General features: G+C 37.1%; 1 non-coding gene across 1 annotated transcript; it reads left to right on the plus strand.

Moving 5' to 3' along the window:
• Positions 1 to 285: 285 nt before the first annotated feature.
• On the plus strand, positions 286 to 392 carry LOC128286256 (small nucleolar RNA R71). Its single transcript, XR_008276799.1, has one exon. It is a non-coding gene; the product is annotated as a small nucleolar RNA R71 (small nucleolar RNA).
• Positions 393 to 6,421: the final 6,029 nt, after the last annotated feature.

Genomic DNA, 6,421 nt, shown 5'->3' on the forward strand with positions numbered 1-6,421 from the left:
TGGACTGCAGTAGGACTTTTTATTTTTTTAATCATATTAGTTAAAAAAGATACCTGGGTTGTCAACGAAGTGAGTGGATCAAGCTCCATAGTACCAGCAACTCTCGTGCCCATCCCAACTCTTATGTTTGGATATTAATAATCATTGTTGACAATATTTTCCAAAATTTCATATGCTTCATTATAAGATTTATCCAACAATGTAACATTGGTGGAGGCATCAACTACCATCCTCGTATTTGCATTCCAACCATTATAAAATATCTCTATTTGAGTCTAGTGTTAAAATCCATGCATCAGACATTTCTGAAGTAATTCTTTAAATCGTTCCCAAGTTTTATATAGCGTTTCATCCTCTAATTGTTGAAAGGATGTGATGTCATTTCTAAGTTTGATATTCATATTTGGTGGATTATACCTTAAACCTCTGGAAAAGATCCTTCCATTATGCCACTATTCCTAACAGCAAAGCATTCAGCCATGCTCTCCTATGATCTCTTAAAAAATATGGAAATCGTTTAAGTCGTAGAGCGTCTTTAAGAACACCTTGTTGTCTAAATGAGTTACAGACCTCTAGAAAAAGTCTTTAATGCAGTCTTGGATCTTCAATAGGCAGTCTAACAAAATGTCTTACAGTTTATAACATCTAAAACATTATTGGTTTTAGCTCAAACTGCTGAGCCTATATTTGTGGTTTGACTATCCCTAAATTCTGTAACACCTCTATCCGTATTTGTAGTCAGAATAGGGTTTCAAGGCATTACCAAACTTACATCACAAACAATCATACAATTCCGAGTTATAAATTTGAGACAAATTAAAACCATTTGTAATTAATCATAAAGTCCCTAATACGAGCCTACGAGGCTTAAAACATGCTTTGGAAGTGATTCGGGACTAAACCAAGAATTTTAGAAATTTTTACAAAACTTAGAAAATTTTCCACTATACAAGGGTCACACCCCCATGTGAATATGGGGCACACCTGTGTGGGTAGGCCGTGTGGTCACACACGCCCGTGTCCCGACCCCGTGTAACTCTCTGACTTGTAACTTATGAACAAATTGAGATCACACAGCCAAGTCACACGCTCGTGTGCTAGGCCGTATGGTTAATTAATTTAATTCAAATTAGGTACAGGTTTCACACAGCCAAGACACACGTCCGTGTTCTAGGCTGTGTGGCACACACGGTTGAGACACACGCCCGAGTCTCTACCTGTGTGCCCAATTCTGAGCATTCTGTTTCTCAAAATTAAGTTACAAGTGACATACGACCTAACCACATACCCGTGTTTGGCAATTCCATCATTCATCAAGGCATACCATTTCATGTATACATGGTAACAAACTCACCTTAGCTTAACTTAGGCACTAACAGTGTTTGACCACATGAACTTAGTATAACATATGTGTGTATATATATATATCATAATAGCTTACTAAATCAAAACCAAAATGAACCATCACTAGCCATTCCAATGGCTAGGTTACAAAATAACATTTCAAGCCACTATTGACCTAGTTTCCCTATACATGCCATTATACCAAAATGATTTCACTAAATACACCCAAAATGCTAAACGATAGTGTAACGACGCTCCAACTATCTTCGAACCTTCACGAGTTTCTGAGCACTATAAAATAGGGAAAAATAAAAGGAGTAAGCATTAAATGCTTAGTTAGTTTGTATAACAGAAATTAAACTTACCAATTTTGATTATTAAATCTAAACATACAATATCGTGTTTCCATCCATTTGACTAAATTTGCCTAAGCACATACATTCAATCAAACATGTTAGTCACCGAAATCTTCATATAAATTAAGTAACATAGGTGAGCTCATCAAGCAATATTCTTTCAAGTCATTATCCTATCATCTCAGGAATTTCTTGCCATGTCAAGAGCTTTATGTCTGTTGAATCATTGAATTCCAATGAATACCCAAGTACACTCGAAGTGTACGATTCAAAAATTCATCAATTATTCAGAGATACCCCTTAGGGCACTTAACCAAGAAACACTCTCTCGAATCACATATCTTTTAACAGTATTACCAGTCCAGGCTAAATCCTTTATATAGCGTATGCTCAAAGGCTCGATTAGGATTACTAGTCTAGGCTAAACCTTAATCTTAACGAATACTCGAGAGACATTATATTAGGATTACCCATCCGGGCTAAGTCCTAATATGACAAGGTCATTGGGATTACTCGTCTGAGATAAATCTCGTTCGCAACAACTGCAGGACCCTACTTATTTTGGGAAAGCACACACAGTTATTGAAATTCAACACCCACTCGGGACTAACCCCCTTATCACCATTTCAAGCTTATTTTCATTTTTCATCATAGCATACAAGTGAAGCACATCAACATAATCACATTACATGCAACACAACAATTAATTAACATAATTACATGTCCGATTAAGTTACACGAACTTACTTCAACACTTGTTTGCGTTAAAGACTACTAATCTAAAATCTTTTCTTTTTTTTGATCTAACCTCGAATTAGTGTTGTCTAGATCTATATAAATGAATTTAACATCAATTTCACACATTTCATAACTAAATGGACTCAATTTATGTTCTAGGCAAAATTACCATTTTGCCCCTAACTTTTCCAAAAATTTTGATTTTGTCCATAGGCCTGGAAAATAAAACTTGTACAAATTACTCTCAATTCCAAGCCTAACCAAAGCCCTATTACAAATTTTCCAGCACATGTATTCATAAAATTTTAGAATTTTTCATCAAAATTTTCAACTTTTCATTTTAGTCCCTAAATCATGTTTTCATCAAAAATCACTTTGTAAAAGTTGTTTATCTATCAATAATCTTTCATTTGCTACCATAAATTTCTAATTTTCAGCATAATACATCCATGACCCATTTTCATACTTTGATAACTTTTCAAATTAATCCCTCAAATAGAGAGATTAGGCTATCCCGGTTTCAAAAATACCAAAATTACTAAAAACAGGACAAGAGAACTTACCCAATTAGGCCTTGGAAGTTTCTTTTCTCTTTCCATAAAAGGACCTCTAGTTTTGAATTCCATAGCTATCTGATCCTCATAGCTACTAGAATTCAACCTTCACATTTTATGCGATTTAGTCTTTCTTGTAATTAAACACTTATCCGATTAAATTTTCATATCAAAATTTTCATACGTCACTCCTGACATTTTACGGGCCATATGATAAAATAAAAATAAAATATATTTTGGGTCAGATTTGTGGTCCCGAAACCACTGTTCTGATTTTACTGAAAAATGGACTGTTACAACTCTCCCTCTTTAGGGATTTTCGTCCTCGAAAATCTTACCAGTAAAATGATTCAGGTATTGCTTCCTCATAGTATCCTCTAGTTCCCAAGTAGCTTCCTCTAGACCATGTCGTTGCCAAATAACTTTTACCAAAGCTACCTTTTTATTTCTTAACTGTTTTGTTTCCCGATCTAGGATTTTGATTAGTTCCTCACCATATGTATCAGGCTAGATCTCTATTTTCGTCGGAGGGATAACTTGTGACGGATCAGATTGATATCACCGTAACATAGATACATGAAAAGCATTATGAATCTGTTCAAGCTCTGGTGGTAAAGCTAACCGATATGCAACCGGTCCAATTCTTTCTAAAATCTCATAAGGTCCAATGAACCGTGGACTCAATTTCCCTTTATGACTAAACTGGAGTACTTTCTTCCAAGGCGAAACTTTCAAGAATACCTTATCACCAATTTGAAATTCTATTTCTTTTCTCTTCAAATCAGCATAAGACTTTTATTGATCGGAGGTTGCTTTCAGGCTGTCTCGAATTAATTTCAATTTTCCTTCGATCTCCTGGACCAAGTCAACTCCATGTAACTTTTCCTCACCGAGTTCTGTTCAGTAGAATGGAGTTCTACACTTGCGACCATACAAGGCTTTATATGGTGCCATTTTAATACTAGACTGATAACTGTTATTGTAAGCAAATTCAACTAGAGGCAAATACCTTTCCCAATTACCTTCAAACTCAAGTACACAACACTGAAGCATATCTTCCAAGATCTATATTACCTATTCAGATTGACCATCTGTTTGGGGATAAAATGCTGTGCTAAAGTGAAACTGAGTACCCAGAGCTTCTTGCAATTTGTTCCAGAATCGAGATGTAAACTGAGGACCTCTATCTAAAATGATGGAGACAGGCACTCCATACAATCTGACTATCTCTGAAACATATAACTCAGCCAATCTATCCAAAGAAAAATCCATACATACCAGGATAAAGTGTGCAGACTTTGTCAACCGATCAACAATTTCCCAAATGACATATTTCTTCTTTGGAGATAGGGGCAATCCCATTACAAAGTCCATAATAATTCTTTCCCATTTCCATTCTGGTATCATAACTAGCTGCAATAGTCCAAAAGGCAACTGATGTTCAGCTTTTACTTGCTGACATATCAAGCATTTAGATACAATTTCAGAAATATCTCATTTCATTCCCCGCCACCAGTACTTTAATGCCCTAAAAAAATTTAAGTATTTATTTTTGTATGTTGTGTATCACATCTACATGTCTGCTTTAGTGGTTGAGTGTCCTGAGGAGTGTCGGAGAAGTCTTGGGTTCAAGCTTTGGCTTTAGGAAAATTTTGTTTTAATTGAATAAAACCCTTGCTGTTGATAGTGGGTTCTTAAATAATTGTGGGGAAGTCAATTCATAAAAGGTTTGCTGGTGAAGGGGATAGTGGCGTGTTACTTCTATTAGAAGACCTGAGTTCGAATATCTACATGTGTAAAGGGATTAATATTTTGCTGAACTGGATGGCTAGAGTTTGTGTTCCATTAAAATTCGGAGTAGTGGGAAGGTTGGAGGGATTTTAGGAGGAGATTTGGGAGGTGGATAGAGGAGTGCTCGGTTTGAAAAAATGTGGAGAGATTTGGGAAGGAAATAATGAGGAGTTGTAGGGAGAAGTAGTGTTCTATTGAATTAGGACTTTGGGCACTAGAGGAATTCGGCTTTTGGAGGGGGTGAGTGCTATTTCGATTGGAGTGCATTGTGTTTTCTTCTTTTTATCTCTTACTTCTGGCTTTTGACTGTGCCTTTTAGTTCGTTTCATTCCTTGTTGTAGAGTTGTCGAAACTGGAAATTGACCATTCGGTATTTTGAAGTGGTTGTCATTTCTTTTGCCAAATACTCTTCCCTTCTTGACTTTCTCCCTATTGCTTTTGTGTTCGGTTTTGGGAAAGTTCTCATCAACTCTTCTCCTTCATCTCTTTCCCCAATTGATCCCCTCTTTTGACCGATTACACTTTTTCCCTTTTTAGACTCCCTTCGTGTTTAGCATATTCCCTTTCTTTTCTTCCCTTTTTGTTCACTTGTCGAATACCTCATTCTTTTCCTCTCTTCTTGTCATTATTTCATTTTGATACTTCAACCGTTAGTGCATACGTCTCTCTCCATTCTATTTTCAACTTTTGCAAGTGATTTTTGTTTAATAGGTAAGCACATGACTTCCTCTGGCTTTTCTCTATTAGTGTGAACCTTTGTCTGTCAACTGCTTTTTTTTGCCGAACATTGCTAGAGGGTGCCTCTAACATTCTGTCTGTACTTTCGACTTGTATGTGGGTGAGAGCCGATTGTTCTTTCCACCCAATCTGGATTCTGCGATTTCAGTAAATGGCCTTTCGTTGAGTTCAAACTATTCTTTTGTTAATGGCTGATAAGGCTCGGTTGGTATACAAGTAATCCCTGAGTCATAAGGATTAGACTCTTACAACATAATAAGAAAGCAAGCCTAAATCAACTGATCTAGTCAATTGGAAGGTAATCTTATGATTAGGGGTTTTGATTAAGGATCGATTCAATTCGATTATTAGACAACTAACCAAAGCTTTTGTTGAATTAGGTTGGGAGTACTTGCGGTCTTGTGGCATCCTCGCAATCAGGTGTGTAATCACACTACAATAATTGATAATCGAAAAAAGCCGGAAGATAGGCCTTTTGACGCTACACGAGTGTGCGCTCGCTTGTGTGGTGATCTGAACACTTAAAACGTGGGTCTTTGACAGAAGAGGGCACCATGAGCGAATTCATAGGCTTAGGCCGTTTTGGGCCTCGATGAGTCAAAATGCCATGTGGCCCCATGGACTTATGGGCCCCACATGGGTAAAACCACATAGACGTGTGGAGATTATTGGGACAGGCTGTGTAGCTCACACGACCAAGGCCATTTTTGGGCTTTATGGGCCACACGAGCATATGGGCCCACATGGGCTAAATTATGGGCTTGGGCCCATTTTCACTGTTTGACTGTTAAGGTTACACAGGTCGTCCGAGACGACTGTGGGCCTACTGTTGGGTCAGTAAGAATACCTAGAACCTAATCTGATGAAATGACTGTTATACCCCTATGAGGTAAATGATTG

The sequence above is a fragment of the Gossypium arboreum genome, chromosome 12, assembly GCF_025698485.1.
Source record: "Gossypium arboreum isolate Shixiya-1 chromosome 12, ASM2569848v2, whole genome shotgun sequence".
NCBI classification, from domain to species: Eukaryota; Viridiplantae; Streptophyta; class Magnoliopsida; order Malvales; family Malvaceae; genus Gossypium; species Gossypium arboreum.